This window comes from Oncorhynchus keta, chromosome 18, assembly GCF_023373465.1.
Source record: "Oncorhynchus keta strain PuntledgeMale-10-30-2019 chromosome 18, Oket_V2, whole genome shotgun sequence".
NCBI classification, from domain to species: Eukaryota; Metazoa; Chordata; class Actinopteri; order Salmoniformes; family Salmonidae; genus Oncorhynchus; species Oncorhynchus keta.
The window spans coordinates 12594261-12612362 of record NC_068438.1 but is presented as its reverse complement, the minus strand read 5'-3'; the positions used below and the strand labels follow the sequence as shown (position 1 = coordinate 12612362).

General features: G+C 42.3%; 1 long non-coding RNA gene across 1 annotated transcript; it reads right to left on the bottom strand.

Moving 5' to 3' along the window:
* Nucleotides 1-941: 941 nt before the first annotated feature.
* On the bottom strand, nucleotides 942-12940 carry LOC127908630 (uncharacterized). Its single transcript, XR_008067807.1, has 2 exons — nucleotides 12693-12940; nucleotides 942-3434 (listed from the first exon to the last, which is right to left on the bottom strand). It is a non-coding gene; the product is annotated as an uncharacterized LOC127908630 (long non-coding RNA).
* Nucleotides 12941-18102: the final 5162 nt, after the last annotated feature.

Here is an 18102-nt window from a genome sequence, read left to right as displayed (position 1 = left end):
ATCACATTGATAAATAAATTAACACGAGCATAAAAACTGGGCTCAGCCTCAGCGACCCTTGCTATCTCTTCAACATTCAAACTCATTTATATTTGTTTTGCTCTATCCCGTTTTAATGTAAAATATGTGAAAGTCTGCCCTAATGAACTGCTAAAAGTGTACTGATGTTAAAGTGGAAATACATGATTGAGGCTGCAAGCATGCAAGTGCCTCAGAATAGCACATCTCTCACAGGGGTGGACAGGACGAATCAACATAAAGATCGAATCTGTCTTCTTGACTTTTAGAATTCCCCACTGAACAAGTATGACTGAAGTTTTCCACCATGTTGCTTAACATGTTCAGGAAACTAGTAGAAATCTGTTTTATTGTGGTAATCAAAATATGTTCTTAGGAATTGAGGGGGATGTAGCTTAATTAAATTAGTCTATGTCCCCTTAATTCAGGTTATGTCCCCTCAATTCCTTTGCACATACATATTTCTACTCAGGTGCTACTTTTACTATTGTAGGTGTAGTTTGCAGACTTGTTCATTTTAAGAAATCAGCTTTTTTTGCCTGCAACATTAAACAGTAGCATCTGATTAGAAATGCCTAACAGGGTTGTTGTCCTGAAATAAATGAAGGTCAATATCTATTGTGTACATCAATTTGTGGGTGAGTATGTCGGGCAGCAGGACAGACAAGTCATGTTCTATATATTCTCCGGTTCAGGAATAGCTGTCCCTCATTCCTAGTTTCCACCCACACTGACCTTCTAATCTAGCCACCGGATCAGTGTCCTTGTCAATTACTGCCACACACCTGACAATCTGTATATACGCAGAGGCACACTCAAATATATACAGTACGCATAGCTACGATACAGATTAACACCAGCATAAACACACAATATTAGGCACACAGACAGGAGAGACCAATAAAAAATCAGGCTAGATACGATTATTAAAGGAAGAAATACTGTATAAATGTAGGTCGTCAACTGTAAATGGCAAAAGCACAATGTAGCCGGCAGACATTGGTACCAAAGTCAGATTGTATTTTTTGTCATCTCCTTTTATTGAATTACAACACTGGACCCTTGCTATAATTCTAAATAAAACCTCATTCTAAAGCAGTAACATTTTATCAATTCCTATTAATTTATCTCTGTCCACATATCATTTTTGTTCTCAATACACTCGTAGAAAAAAGGGTTCCGAAAGGGTTCTTTGGCTGCGTCCATAGGAGAACCCTTTTTGTTCCAGGTAGAACCCTTTCTGGTTCTAGGTAGAACTCTTTTGGGTACCATGTACAACTCTCTGGGGAAATGGTTCTACCTGGAACCAAAAAGGGATCTTCAAAGGGTTCTCCTATGGGGACAGCAAAATAACTGTTTTAGGTTCTAGATGCACCTTTTTCTCTAAGGGTGTATATTAGCAGAACAAAATACTGGTGTTTCCCTATCTCTATAATGTGACTTTAGCTATAGTACCACTGAACTACACAGTACATCAGGGAAAGTTGTATAGATGTGCTGTTATTTATTTTCACTATATACACTGAACAAAAATATAAATAATGTAAAGTCTTGGTCCCATGTTTCATGAGCTGAAATAAAAGATCCCAGAAATGTTCCAAATACACAAAACGCTTATTTCTCAAAAATGTATTGTACAAATTTGTTTACATCCCTGTTAGTGAGCATTTTTCCTTTGCCAAGATAATTCAGGTGTGGCTGATTAAACCGCATTGTTGTTACACAGGTGCAGCTTGTGCTGGGGGACAATAAAAGGCCACTCTAAAAGGTGCAGTTTTATCACACAACACGTGCAATTGGCATGCTGACTGCAGGAATGTCCAACATAGATGTTGCCAGATCATTTTATGTTAATTTCTCTACCATAAGCCGCCTCAAACATCATTTTAGAGAATTTGTCAGTACGTCCAACCAGCCTCACAACCACAGACCACATGTAACCACTCCAGCCCAGGACCTCCACATCTGGCTTCTTCGGCAGGTAGCCTAGCAGTTAGAGCGTTGGGCTACTAACCGAAAGGTTGATGGATCAATTCCCAGAGCTGACAAGGTAAAAATATGTTGTTCTGCCCCTGAGCAAGGCAGTTAACCCACTGTTCCCAGGGCGCTGAAGACTTGGATGTCAATTAAGTCAGCCCCCGCACCTCTCTGATTCAGAGGGGTTGGGTTAAATGCGGAAGACACATTTCATTTGAATGCATTCAATGCAGTTGTACAACTGACTAGGTACCCCCTTTCACCTGCAGGATTATCTGAGACCAGCCACCCGAACAGCTGATGAAACTGTGGGCTTGCACAACCAAATAATTTCTTCACAAACTGTTAGAAACCATCTCAGGGAAGCTTATCTGCGTGCTCATCATCCTCACTAGGGTCTTAACGTGACTGCAGTGCGGCGTTGTAATAGACTTCAGTGGGGAAATGCTCACCGTCGATGGCAACTAACACGCTGGAGAAGTGTGCTCTTCACTAATTAATCCCGGTTTCAATTGTACCAGACAGGTGGCAGACAGCTTGTATGCCGTTGTGTGTGGGCGAGCGGTTTGCTGATGTCAACATTGTGAACAGAGTGCCCCATGGTGGCGATGGGGTTATGGTATGGACAGGCATAAGCTACGGACAACAAACACAATTGCATTTTATTGATGGCAACCTGAATGCACAGAGATACCGTGACGAGATCCTGAGGCCCATTGTCGTGCCATTCATCCGCCGCCATCCCCTCATGTTTCAGCATGATAATGCACAGCCCCACGTCGCAAGGATCTGGAGACAATTCCTGTCTGCTGATAATATCCCAGTTTTTCCATGGCTTGTATACTCACCAGACATGTCACCCACTGAGAATGTTTGGGATGCTCTGGATTTACGTGTACGACAGCGTGTTCCACTGCCTATACGAAGGAGATGTGTCGCACTGCATGAGCCAATATACTGACTGGTTTTCTGATCCACACCCATACTTTTTTTTTAAAGGTATCTGTATTCCCGACTGGGTATCTGTATTTATTTAAATTGACTGATTTCAGTATATGAACTGTAACTCTGTAAAAAATTGTTGAAATGGTTGAATGTTGCGTTTATATTTTTGTTCAGTACAGTATATGAAACGTAACCTGAGTATCGCTGGGTTTCAGCTTCATGTCGATAAATCCAAATGGTGTTATCCACTTAAATCTGATTCTTTATATGTTCGCTTGTTTGCAGACAGTTCAATTAGGATCAACACTACTGAAAGAAGCTTTGACAATTAATTCTAAGTAACAGTTCCTTCTAAGTGAGACCATGAGAAACCCCTGCAGACCTCCCATCCAGGGCCTCTCTCCGTATTCACTGGAGCACCTTGGTTCACTGCGAGGGCTTGTGGCTCTCTGGACTATTCAGGGGTGCAGAGTTGGTAGACACAGTGACAGGACCTACAGGGAGACACAAAAGAGACCGACATCAGCAACATGACGAAGTCTGACTATCAAATGCATCCTCAGAGCACAGAAGATCTATTGTTTACATAGTTCCTGCAGAATGAACAAGAAAACAAATGCTTATCATGCGATGTGACAAGAACAATAGAACCAGAATATCTGTGTTGTGGGAGAAAATGGTTATTTAATTATGTGCATCCTGGTCTCTTTAAACGCCTTCACTCCCTCTCTCTGTGCATCATACATTCTCCATTTTATAGCATCACTACTATGTTAAACACTACTGAAACTCACCCCAACTCTACCCAGCTGGCTCTTGTAACCCCCCCCGGCACAGAAGGTTGACCCTGCAGCTCGTGTCACCCAGTGCTGGGACCGGCCACCCGCCTGGAGCCAAGGCCAATGGGCCGCCCGGTGTTGGTGTGTGGTGGCCGGTGGCTGTGGGCGGGCGGCTGTGTGTGTGTCTGTGTTGGGTCACGGCGTGGGGATTAACAATGTGAGTGATTGGGGGTGACAGCGGTCTCAGCATTAGGGGCCTCGCAGCCTTATTTCCCGGGCCTGTTTTAGACACGCTAAGCTGGGATTTGGACCGCAGCAGTGTGTCAGCAGTGATGCTGCCCTCCCCGGTCTTCCTTCAACCCCCACCACCACCCGACATGTCCAACCCCCCCCTGTCTGACCTCTTCTCCCTTCATTTCTGTCTCATTCCTTCCTCTCAATATTCCTCTCAACTACTCATCTGCATCATTTAACCTGTGTATCTATATTTCACCTCACTCTTAATCTGGTCCTTCAGCTCCTGGTACAGCCACCTCTTTGTCACTGTTCAGGCTTACACACGTTCTACTCAGCATGACATCTATCACTAGGCCCAGTGCTGACTGTGTCTGCTTCCAGCATGCCCACAGTCTTGCACTTTAACCAGTGAACAGACTTGGCCCTGGAAGGCATCATTCGCTCGATCGTCTTTGGTGGTGCTGTTATCCTCATCAGGAAATGTTTTATCAGAGCCAGGCTGAATGGAACCCAGCCATAGTATAGAGTTGTGTTTTGACTGTTCACACCCCATTGCAAGCGCAGCAACGCATGACCTTAGTGGGATAGCTATAAAGGACGCTGCGGAGTACACAGCACAATCTAGCAAACAGTAACGGGTTCATTGCTCATGCACTGAGGCCTAGTCTAGTGACGACAAAGACAACCTGTGACTCTATTACCGGGCTGGGCTTAGGTCTACCATGGAGATTCAGTTAAGTGAGCTCAAGGTTTTACAGTCCTGTTTGCCAACAGTTAGCAAGACATCCAATAACATGACTTGTTGCCAGATAATGGCTTCTGATGTACGTCTGAGGGAATGAGACATAGAGAGTGTGTGTTCTATTGAATGGTGTACTGTAGTTAATGATGATCTGTTTGTCATTTAGATTTTTCTTCAAATGCCCAGGAATCAACTGAGTCCTAGATGCTCTATTTGCTCTTCAATATAAATGCATAGTATTATTGTCACTGACAACCCCCCAAACTGACCTCGTGGAAACCGGATTGGAAAAGAAAATCATGAGTATCAATGACTTTGCATGTGATGAGGCGACAGTGTGTGACTGTCACAGTCTACAGATTCTGCTACGTGTGTGTGTGTGTGTGTGTGTTGGGGCATGGGAGTTTGTTTGACCGTGTGCTTGAGAGAGTGTGGTCTGAGATCCCCATTACAGCCAGTCTATTGTAACGCAGCAGATTGAGTCAGATCCTCACCCGCCAGAGTGTACTAATTAGAGACATTCCACAGGATTAAACAGCCAATTAACAATAAGAGGACCATTGTGAGAGTGTGTCCTTGTGCGTCACCGCAAAGAGGTTTGTGTGTGTCTGTCTGAGTGTGTGTCCGCGTGTGGGCAATGTCAGGTTTGGTGGGTTAACAAGGTGCTTTTGTGGTTAACTGAAAATGTGTGTTAAAGGTATGTAAATGTATGCGCAAATGTGGCCCTATAATAATGTGATTTATTTGTGCTCTAAATGAGGGTAGATGTGTTTATTTACAATATACAGTGAGACAGCTATGCTGTGGAAGTTCCTGCACGTCTATAAGTGTGAGTGACAGCGTTTCACAAGGTGCATGCATGACTCCCTTGGTTCGTGCATCATTTTTTAGTTGTGTTGTTTGTATATCATTGTATTTGAAATGTGTGTGACTCTCCTTGTCTATCAGCAAACCATTGTTCTGTGACTTGTCATGTTTTGTGTTTTTTTTTTGTGGACCCTAGAAAGAGTAGCTGATGCTTTTGCTACCAATAAACAAGCAGTAATGTGTGTGCCAATGTTTATTGTGCTTGTTGTGCTTGTTGTGACAGTGTGTACTCTAGTACCTGTGTAGGTAAGGCAAGCATTGTAGTATGCAGTTGGAAAACAACACGAGTGTTGTGTCATTGAAGGATGACAGGTAGCCTAGCAGCTTAGAGTGTTGGGCCAGCAACGGAAAGGTTGCTGGTTCGAATCCCTGAACTCATTAAGGGGGGAAAACTCTTGATGTTTCCTTGACCAAGGCACTTAACCATAATTGCTCCTGTAAATCACTCTGGATTAGAGTGTCTACTACGATGCAGAAAAATAGTATTTTGTGACTATGTGTTTTTAGATGTTTTGTATGTCAATGGTGTGGCGCTCTTCTCTTCTTTGTGTGCATCTGTATGTTTACGTACAGTGCCTTGGTAAAGTATTCAGACCCCTTGACTTTTTCCACATTTTGTTACGTTACAGCTTTATTCTAAAATGGATTAAATAAATAAAAATCCTCAGCAATCAACACACAATACCCCATAATGACAAAGTGAAAACAGGTTTTTAGACATTTTTGCAAATGTATTAAAAATACAAATAAAAACAGAAATACCTTATTTATATAAGTATTCAGACCCTGTGCTATGAGGCTCGAAATTGAGCTCAGGTGCATCCTTTTTCCATTGATCATCCTTGAGATGTTTCTACAACTTGATTGGAGTCCACCTGTCGTGAATTCAATTGATTGGACATGAGGTTGAAGGAATTGTCTGTAGAGCTCAGAGAAAAATAATTGGGTCGAGGCACAGATCTGGGGAAGGGTATCAAAAAAATGTCTGCAGCATTGAAGATCCTCAAGAATACAGTGGTCTCCATCATTCTTAAATGGAAGAAGTTTGGAACCACCAAGACTCTTCCAAGAGCTGGCCGCCCGGCCAAACTAAGCAATCGGGGAAGACGGGCCTTGGTCAGGGAGGTGACCAAGAACTCGATGGTCACTCTGACAGAGCTCCAGAGTTCCTCTATGGAGATAGGAGAACCTTCCAGAAGGTCAACCATCTCTGCAACACTCCACCAATCAGGCCTTTATGGTAGAGTGGCCAGACGGAAGCCACTCCTCAGTAAAAGGCACATGACAGCCCACTTGGAGTTTGCGAAAAGGCACCTAATGACTCTCAGACCATGAGAAACAAGATTCTCTGGTCTGATGAAAGCAAGATTGAACTCTTTAGCCTGAATGCCAAGCGTCACGTCTGGAAGAAACCTGGCACCATTCCTATGGTGAAGCATGGTGGTGGCATCATCATGCTGTGGGGATGTTTTTCAGCGGCAGGGACTGGGAGACTAGTCAGGATCAAGGAAAAGATTAACAGAGCAAAGTACAGAGAGATCCTTGATGAAAACCTACTCCAGAGTGCTCAGGACCTCTGACTGGGGCAAAGGTTCACCTTCCAACAGGACAACGACCCACAGCCAAGACAACGCAGGAGTGGCTTCGGTACAAGTCTCTGAATGTCCTTGAGTGGCCCAGCCAGAGCCTGGACTTGAACCTGATCAAACATCTCTGGAGAGACCTGAAAATAGCTGTGCAGCGACACTCCCCTTCCAACCTGACAGAGCTTGAGAGGATCTGCAGAGAATAATGTGAGAATTTCCCCAAATACAGATGTGCCAAGCTTGTAGCGTCATACCCAAGAAGACGAGGCTGTAATCGCGGCCAAAGGTGCTTCAACAAAGTACTGAGTAAAGGGTCTGAATTCTTATGTAAATGTGATATATATATATATATATTTTGCTTTGTCATTATGGGGTATTGTGTGTAGATTGATGAGGGGAAAATTATTGAATACATTTTAGAATAAAGCTGGAACGTAACAAAATGTGGAAAAGGTCAAGGGGTCTGAATACTTTCTGAAAGCACTGTATTTATGTCTGTACATGATGTGCATGTTTGCGTGCGTGCGTGTGTATGTGTGTGCATGCGTCTGTGCGTGCACATGCATCCAAGTGTGTTTGTGTGCCAGGTGGTGTATGCGTCAGCATGGCACGTGTCAGAGTGTGGCTAGGGATTATAAGGGCTCAGGCCTGTTGCTCCACTTCCTTGATTACTACTGCTGTCTGCTGCCATATGGGCCGGGGAGGGTCCCCAAGCCACTGTACACCCCCCTTACCCCACTCAACCCCCACACAGCACACCCCCATACACACATACACTGCCAATGTGCCCCAGCACAAACAATAAAGCTGATATGTGTATTTTCTACATCGTAGAATAATAGTGAAGCCATTAAAACTATGAAATAACACATACGGAGTCATGTAGTAATCAAAGAAGTGGTAAACAAATCTAAATATATTCTTCAAATAGCCACCTTTTGCCTTGATGACAGCTTTGCACACTCTAGGCATTCTCTCAACCAGCTTCATGAGGCAGTCACCTGAAATTAACAGGTGTGCCTTCTTAAAAGTTCATTTTTGGAATTTCTTTCCTTCTTAATGTGTTTGAGCCAATCAGTTGTGTTGTGACAAGGTAGGGGGGTTATACAGAAGATAGTCCTATTTGGTAAAAGACCAAGTCCATATTATGGCAACATCTCAAATTAGCAAAGAGAAATGACAGTCCATCATTACTTTAAGACATGAAAGTCTGTCAATATGGAAAATTTCAAGAACTTTTAAAGTTTCTTCAAGTGCAGTTGCAAAAACCATCAAGCGCTATGATGGAACTGGCTCTCACGAGGAATGCCACAGGAATTGAAGACCCAGAGTTACCTCTGTTGCAGAGGATAAGTTCATTACAGTTACCAGCCTCAGAAAATTGCAGCCCAAATAAATGCTTCAATGAGTTCAACTGTTCAGAGGAGACTGTGTGAATCAGGCCTTCAGGGTGGAATTGCTGCAAAGAAACCACTACTAAAGGACACCAATAAGAAGGAGAGACTTGCTTGGGCCAAGAAACACAAGCGATGGACCTTATACCGGTGGAAATTTGTCCTTTGGTCTGGAGTCCAATTTGGAGATTTTTGGTTCCAACCGCTGTGTCTTTGTGAGATGTGGTGTGGGTGAACGGATGATCTCTGCATGTGTGTTTCCCACCGTAAAGTGTGGAGGAGGAGGTGTTATGCTGTGGCGGTGCTTTCTTGGTGACACTGTCTGTGATTTATTCAGATTTCAAGGCACACTTAATCAGCATGGCTACCACACCATTCTGCAGCGATATGCCAACCCATCTGGTTTTGGCTTAGTGGGACTATAATTTGTTTTTCAACAAGACAATGAGCCAACACACCTCCAGGCTGTGTAAGGGCTATTTTACCAAGAAGGAGAGTGATGGAGTGCTGCATCAGATTACCTGGCCTCCACACTCCCCCGACCTCAACCATATTGAAATGGTGAAGGAAAAGCAGCCAACAAGTGCTCATCATATGTGGGAACTCCTTCAAGACTGTTGGAAAAGCATTCCAGGTGAAGCTGTTTGAGAGAATGCCAAGAGTGTGCAAAGTTGCCATCAAGGCAAAGGGTGGCTATATGAAGAATCTCAAATATAAAATATATTTTGATTTGTTTAACACTTTTTTGGTTACTACATGATTCCATATGTGTTATTTCATAGTTTTGATGTCTTCACTATTATTCTACAATGTAGAAAATAGTACAGATAAACAAAAACCCTTGAATGAGTAGGTGTTCTAAAACTTTTGACCGGTAGTGCACATATATATTTTTTGCATTATTTTAGTTAATGTTCCTCTGTAATACTGCTAGCTAGCCACCTAGCAATTTTTATCAAGGTGGGTTTAGCTAGCACAGATAAGTTCCCAATCTCCCAACCTCATAACAAGCTAACAAGAAGCCATTTCAGGCAATAAATACTCGCTAGCTTGTCTAACTAGCTTAGCTGGCAAGGTTGGTAGAACTTAGAAAAGCAAGCAATAACTAAATGTACTGAATATTTTACCCAGATTTTAGCATAGAAGCATAGTTCATTTTTTATTTTTATTTTAACCCCTTTTTTCTTCCAAATTTCATGGTATCCAATTGTTAGTTGTTACTATCTTGTCTCATCGCTACAACTCAACTCGTACGGGCTCGGGAGAGACGAAGGTTGAAAGCCATGCGTCCTCAGAAACACAACCCAACCGCCACAGGAGTCGCTAGTGCGCGATGAGACAAGGATATCCCTACTGGCCAAACCCTCCCTAACCCAGACGATGCTAGTCCAATTGTGCGTCACCCCATGGACCTCCCAGTCGCGGCCGGCTGCGACAGAGCCTGGGCTTGAACCCAGAGTCTCTGGTGGCACAGCGTCCACTGCGCCACCCGGGAGGCCACCGATAGATAGTTTGTTTCTTTAAAAAAATTACCACGAGTCAGGAGGATACAGATAGCTAATTAAAAATCATGATTATGGCTCTAGATTGCAGGAAAAAAAGCTGTTTCACGTGTTTGAAAAATGCAAAATTCTCCAATTTAAGGACCGGGGGCATGGCACCCCTCTGGACCACCCCCCAGCCATCTTCACACACTTTATGTCATGCTTCTCTTATAAGATGCCTGTCTTACTGCAGATACAGTATGTTAACTATAGCCCTGTCCACCACATAATGCCCTCTCTAAATAGATGTACAGTACAAATACAAATACATATTGTCCCCTACTCCAAGGAGGAATGAAATGGGAGACAGACTTGGTCAACTTTGCAGCTCTTATTTCTTGAAATGGGGGAAAAAAAACTGGTGCAAATTATTAGAAATTCAGGGGGGATGTCACAAAGTAATTTAACAGATTATGCATATATGATAAAAGTATTGATACGAATAAGTACACCCATGCCATGTGACATAGCAGCATAGGTTGAAATGTAGTGGATTTTATCAAAAGATAATCGAAAAGCTCATTTGAAACAGGGACTATATGCCGGAGTGAAGGCCCGGTGTACGTTGAAGGAATAAGCAGCATATCAGGTGCTAACCTGTGTAATCCCCAGACAGGACAGTGTGGTCCAGGGCAAGACAGGGTGTCTATTCTAAACGCCAGCCATTAGCACAGTTAAACTGTTGCCTGCCCTGCTGACACACCGAGTCCCAGACCCCACCTGCTGCCGTCTGCACAGGATTAGGAATCTCCCCATACGCCGTCAGACGCAGTCAGCAGCACACGCCGTGAGTGTGTGTGTGTGTGTTTCACAGAGTAGTGTCATTGATTAAGACAGCACCCAGACTGTGAGTATTGTTGCACACGCACTGAGATTCAATAGACATTGACTGAGCCACAAATCCTGGCTGAGGACTGTGTATTAACACTGCAACACTGTATGACATATTGCATTCAGTGTGTCTCCTTCAATGTCCAATATCTCTACAACACTAACTTTAATAAGCCAGGAATATGGATAATACAATCAACAACAAAACCCTTGCAAAAAAAGTATAAAGAGAACATAATCTAGCCATGAATGCATGCAAACATGAAAACTTTGAAAGCATTATTTCATGATCTTTTTCCCCAGCATGTGTCGTATTGATATACAGCATATCAGACATTCTCAGAGTTTTGCAGGACTGATTAGAAGCATAACCAAAGGTCAGATTTAGAATAGTAAATATATTGATGAGCAGCACCAGATCTGTACTGTATAATGAGAAGGCACAATATTTTCATAAAGAAGCAATAGTTTATCGAGATAGTAATTCAAAGGTGTCTGGGCTTAGGCTATTAATACTTTATATACCATACCCCATCCGTCCTATAAGAAACCCTATACAAGGTGTACTATATTTGTAAATATTTAACCTGCCACATGCGCATATAATGTGGTAGGAACCCTATCCTAACAAATGTACCCAGACTGAATGGCCTGTGATTACAAGGGGAAATCTGGGATCGGTACATCCATTTTTCCTTTGTTGTTTGAATCTCACATTGCTCCTTTAATACAGGTTCATAATGGAAAGTGCTATGCTCCCATATCATAGGATCCATTAACTCTAATTGACATAAAACAAACATAAAACAATGTATGTAACATAAAGCAGGAACTACTCATGTAAATTTAAAGTGACGATAAATACTGAGTGTACAAAACATTAAGAACACCTGCTCTTTCCATGACAGAGACTGACCAGGTGAATCCAGGTTAAAGCTATGATCCCTTATTGATGTCACTTGTTAAATCCACTTCATGTAGATGTAGGGGAGAAAACAGGTTAAAGAAAGATTTTTTAATTAAGCCTAGAGACAATTGAGACATGGATCATGTATGTATGTGCCATTCAGGTGAATGAGAAAGACAAAAGATTCAACACTGCTGGGTTTTTCACTCTCAACAGTTTCCATTGTGTATCTAGAATGGTCCACCATCCAAAGGACTGATGCTGTTCTGAGGGCAAAAAGGGTGCAACTCAATATTAGGAAGGCGTTCCTAATGTATCGTACAGTCAAGTGTATCTGTGCACAAAAACCCACTACTGTCACTGCCTGGCTTAGTTACACAGCGTAATCCCTACATCAGTTTAATTTAAGTCTTAACACAGCCTGACCTTGATACCATGACAACCACTGACATGGATGTTAACCCTTCCCTATTAAACCCTTTACAATTCAATGGAAATGCCAGTGCTTTCAAGATTTACACATAAGGACAATCACATACAAAAAAACAATCACGCAAGACACATACAGAAACCTATTTGAATCCAAATGTAAAACATAGCACAGCAAAAGGGTTCAACCCACTCAAACCGACTTTGTTGGCCAAACACACACCTGTAAAAAGCCTTTAGCTATGCCCCTTATAATGTCTCTGTGGACAGGTCCTACCCCACGCCCCTCCCACTATGCCCCTCCCTTCCTCTCTCTCTCTACTTCCTCTCGTTCTCTACACTCCTTCATCAGGAATCCCACCATTCTTTTTCCTTCCAACTATAGAAAAGGCCCCCAGTGGGGTCCAAACACCCTACCCTCCTCCTCGGGGATTACCTGTTCATCCATCCATCCCTTCTATGTACGATGGTAGTCCTTCCAGGTCCATCTGTCAATCATATTTCCCAGTGCCGTAGAGACCTAGGTTCCTGGGTACAACACTTCCCCATTGTGTCGGGGTATGGGTCCCTGTATCTTATCAGTCATAATCTGTTCCAAACAGGTCCTTCATGTCCTCCCTTTGGACCAGCCGACTCGCTCCCTCCATCCTCTCCCTTCCTCTGCCAATCTGACTACAAGCCCCACTATCCTCCCTTTATCCCGAGGTAAGATACTTACTTTTCAGATAAAGCATATTATGATAAATCGGCTGAACTCTGTGCGTGTGTGAGCGTGTTGGTGTCCCACTGTGTGTATCGAACAAATTCCATGAAGTCAGGGCTCTTGTAGCTGCACAGTAACACTGGTGGGGTTTCAGGGGTTTTGGAGGAGGGGGTTGTTGTGTTTTGGTTTGTCTTTTTTGGCCCATGCTTGATGCAACCCATCAACAACGCTCTATATCGGTGACCTCTTAAACTGGTGATCAGTGGGTAATCTCCTCTTTTCTGTGCTTACACAATCTCCCTCTCTCTCTCTCTCTCTCTCTCTCTCTCTCTCTCTCTCTCTCTCTCTCTCTCTCTCTCTCTCTCTCTCTCTCTCTCTCTCACTCTCTCACACACACACACACACACACACACACACACACACACACACACACACACACACACACACACACACACACACACACACACATTCCCTGAGAGCCATAGCACTGTCAGCCATGACCATAGGCCCCTGTCCATCCAAGGTATCACACACTCCCATAAGTACATTCAAATTGTGTATGCAACCAACCAAGGTTACATTGTCTTAACATGGCCTTGATGTTAAATAAACATGAGTATCCCTCACTAATAAATCACATCCTTACATTCATGACAGTTTTTTCAGTGGGTCCCTGAATATCCACAGGCCTCTGCTTGTTTTACAACAGAAGATACCAAGAGGGGAGACTGGTTCCACAAACTAATGTTTGACCCCAGTAAATACATCAATACACATATAGGCTGATTACTATGTGTCTGGTGCATTACTACGTGTCTGGTGCATTACTACGTGTCTGGTGCATTACTACGTGTCTAGTGCATTACTACGTGTCTGGTGCATTACTACGTGTCTGGTGCATTACTACGTGTCTGGTGCATTACTACGTGTCTGGTGCATTACTACGTGTCTAGTGCATTACTACGTGTCTGGTGCATTACTACGGGTCTGGTGCATTACTACGGGTCTGGTGCATTACTACATGTCTAGTGCATTACTACGTGTCTGGTGCATTACTACATGTCTAGTGCATTACTACGTGTCTGGTGCATTACTACTTGTCTAGTGCATTACTACGTGTCTGGTGCATTACTACGTGTCTGGTGCATTACTACGTGTCTGGTGCATTACTACGTGTCTAGTGCATTACTACGTGTCTGGTGCATTACTACGTGTCTGGTGCATTACTACGTGTCTGGTGCATTACTACGTGTCTGGTGCATTACTACGTGTCTGGTGCATTACTACGGGTCTGGTGCATTACTACGTGTCTGGTGCATTACTACGTGTCTGGTGCATTACTACGTGTCTGGTGCATTACTACGGGTCTGGTGCATTACTACGTGTCTGGTGCATTACTACGTGTCTGGTGCATTACTACGGGTCTGGTGCATTACTACGTGTCTGGTGCATTACTACGTGTCTGGTGCATTACTACGTGTCTGGTGCATTACTACGTGTCTGGTGCAAATCATTTTTTTTGTTGCACATTTAGACATTGTTTACTGTAATGTGTATTGTTTTGGAAAGTAACGTGTTTCGTGTCTGCATTTTACCCCTTGTCTTTGTAATCAGACAGCAAACAGAGTGCATGTTTTGGAGAAATTGTACAGTGAAAGAGCGTGCATCTTTGGTAATGAAATTGGACAAGAGCAATCATGCAACATATGGCTGCAGTCTTCTGACAAAGCTGGAGAGAAGTCGGGGTCAAATGGGGAATAAAATAGTTTGGAGACGATGAACATTAAATCAAAATACTGCAGTTGTTATGTATGCCTCTGAGACCAATTGCGTGCCCATTTAAAAAATATGATGTTTCTAAGTGGTGTGTGTGTGTGTGTGTGTGTGTGTGTGTGTGTGTGTGTGTGTGTGTGTGTGTGTGTGTGTGTGTGTGTGTGTGTGTGTGTGTGTGTGTGTGTGTGTGTGTGTGTGTGTGTGTGTGTGTGTGTGTGTGTGTGTGTGTGTGTGTGTGTGTGTGTGTGTGTGTAGATTAGATATGGTAAGCCTCTTATGTGGTGGTTGTGTCCTGAATTTGTATCTGCCCTGGGTCCTAGTGCATCCATAGTAATAGTAATTGCACTTCCCAGTACAAACACCTATTTAAACATCCATCCACAACTATTATTATGGTTGTTATTAACAGCACAAAAGAACAACAGCAATAATAAGTTATTTACAATTTACGGTTTACAATTTTCTGGAAGACAAGAAATATAATAATGATAGGCTACTACCAAATGTCTCAAAATGCAGTGATTCGTCATGCACAATTTGTAGGCTATATTTGTTTGGTATTTAGAATGTCCTCCGTTTTAAACACAATTTTAGTACAAAATAGAATGTAGAAATAGGCAAGTGTAGGTCAAACACAAACACGATTAACGAGAGTGTGTCTTTCAGTTTTATCAAATAAATTCGATAAATCAATTGGGTAAATTTAGCATTTTATGCAACAAAACCATAAACTAAAAAAATAATAATTCTGAAAAAAGGAAGCTTAGCGTTCTGTGTATATGAATATGTTGTTAAAGTTTGCCATTTTCAATGTTGGGCATGGAAATATACCTAAACAAAAGTAATCATTTTATGGATATCATTTGGTTGTCTTTGGATAGGCTAATGTTTGATCATGGTTAAAGAATATACAATCGGGAAATGCGTGGAAAAAAATAACATAATTTATGTGAAATTCTATATTTTAAAAGGTTTTGTAAGTGTTACTTGTTTCTCCCAACGCATAAAAGCATATAGGCCTACTAAAATTGTACTGAAGGAATGGCAAGAGAGCGAGAACAAGACAGAAAAACGAACCTGTGCATGTCTAAGTGCGCGTGTAGGCCTACTCTGACACGCGCTCTTGGTTTTGCTTCTCAGAAAGTACTCACACGTAGTTTTGAAGTCTTGAACCATCGACTGTTACGCTTCGTGTCATATTTACAAATAATAGGCTATTTCGATCGCCAGCTTTCGATCTTATCTATTTAAAAATGAAAAGACCAAAACCATACCTGATAGCCTAGTTGAGCAGGTGATGTGGCCTCTTGAAACAAATATTCCAAAATTGGACGGTTAAAACAACACACATACTCACGCTGTGCGCACCGGCAGATGTCGCAGGTAAAGACGTTTATTTGAGATTTAAAATGTTCAACATGCGGGTATAGTCTCTCTCTCTTTATATCTCCGCCGTGGCTTTACAGATTCAGATAAACCCCTTATACAGTTTCGGCAGTACATGGGTCTGTGTGGATTTTAAACTATAAGAAATCCGATTCAATTAACAAGAGCAGAGAATCGGCTTTGGACACTGTGAAATTGTCTGGCCACAGGGATAGGATGAGGCACAGGCCAACAATCGCAGGATGGACAACAACTCGTCGCATTTAAAGAAATGCACCAGCAAAACTTTCGACAGGCCATTTGGATCTCCTGGGTAGATTTCTGCAACGAATAAAAACACTGGACATAGTAACCTACAGCAACGCAATGTTCTCAGTCCCAACTAAACAACACGTGGCATTGCGCTTTATTATCATGCTTTAGCCAATCTTAATGCTCCCCAAAACATTGTTTTACACCATAACAGACGATACTATCTATCAAACGATATATGTATAATTAAAAGCGCAGAGGGGCATGGGCGAACGAGTTCAATTTAAATAGACTTCTGCAAAGTTTGTCTGTAATAACTCATCCACTTATTTGGAATGAAATGCCCCAAGAGACTATCAAAAAAATAACTTTGACGCACAATCATGACCATACAGTTGTTACCATGTTACTATTTTGATAGACAATAATAAGATGCACTGTTATCCCTGTTAATTATAATATTATAACAAATAACATCATACCGTTATTATTATTATTATTATTATTATTATTATTATTATTATTATTATCATCATAATTCTAACTAGTATTATTGTTATTATTCTTACTACAGAAAGATGAATATAAAAGAGGGAGTATGTTGGGGATCAGTAGGGGTTTTAGTAGAGAACAACGCGGCCTTTGTGTAGTTTTAATCCTGCTTGTACACCCACCCCACCCCCATTCCCTTCTATCCCTTGAACTTCCTCACTCAGACTACATCGCCCAATTATTTCTGTATTTTAAAAGCGGTGTAAAATGTATTAAATTTGCTCTCTCCAAACAAGACAAGAGATTCGATACAGATGTACTCTTTGATGGCTATCAAGCTTTCCCTGACAGTGCAGCACTGCTGTTCAACTCCTAAAGGTCCTCTTCGTCTCCGGGAAAATGATTTGAACAGAGTTGCTAGCTTGTCCTTTTGTCTTTAACAATTCAAAACGGACTCTCATAACACACAAAACGTATTGGCTACTCAGAAATTATGAGTTGCACATCTATTTAACTGTACAATTTAACTGTCATGACTGAGTGTAACATTCTATTTGTTTTGGTTAAGTGGATTGGTAAGCTATGCAGTTACTGTACGTTTAAAAAAAAATGTTATACCAATGTTTCCTCTTTTAAGGAGATTCGAAAAATAACAGCGTAAATCAGTTTGTCTCGCCAGTGTTCAATATGATTTGTGTCCACCTGTTGTTCTTGAGCCTACACATAACAAACTGTTGTTTTATATCACTGGATGAATGTGCATGGTGTGCGGAGAAAAGAAAGACAATCAAATCCAACAAAGTGCAAATCCTGTGTGTGTCAGGACAGGGAGAGAGAGAGAGATAGAGACAAGAGAGAGAGAGAGGACAGGGAGAGAGAGAGAGAGATAGAGACAAGAGAGAGAGAGGACAGGGAGAGAGAGAGAGAGATAGAGACAAGAGAGAGAGAGGACAGGGAGAGAGAGAGAGAGATAGAGACAAGAGAGAGGGAGGGGTCAGAGTCTACTCCGCGCAAGAACTTCACTCTAATTAGCCAACTTCTTTCTTGGTTTGCTCAGTTCCGCGTTCTCACCCAAGCTTATCGCCACTCACCGGAGGCACGACTTGATCCTCTTTGCTTCAACAGACTTCAACAGGCTCGAGCTCAGTCGAGGGAACGCTAGATCTGACAAGGGAAGAATAAGGAAGCATACAGTCACTTCTTGACGCCGATGAGCACTTCGAAAGCGCACGTGGATTGA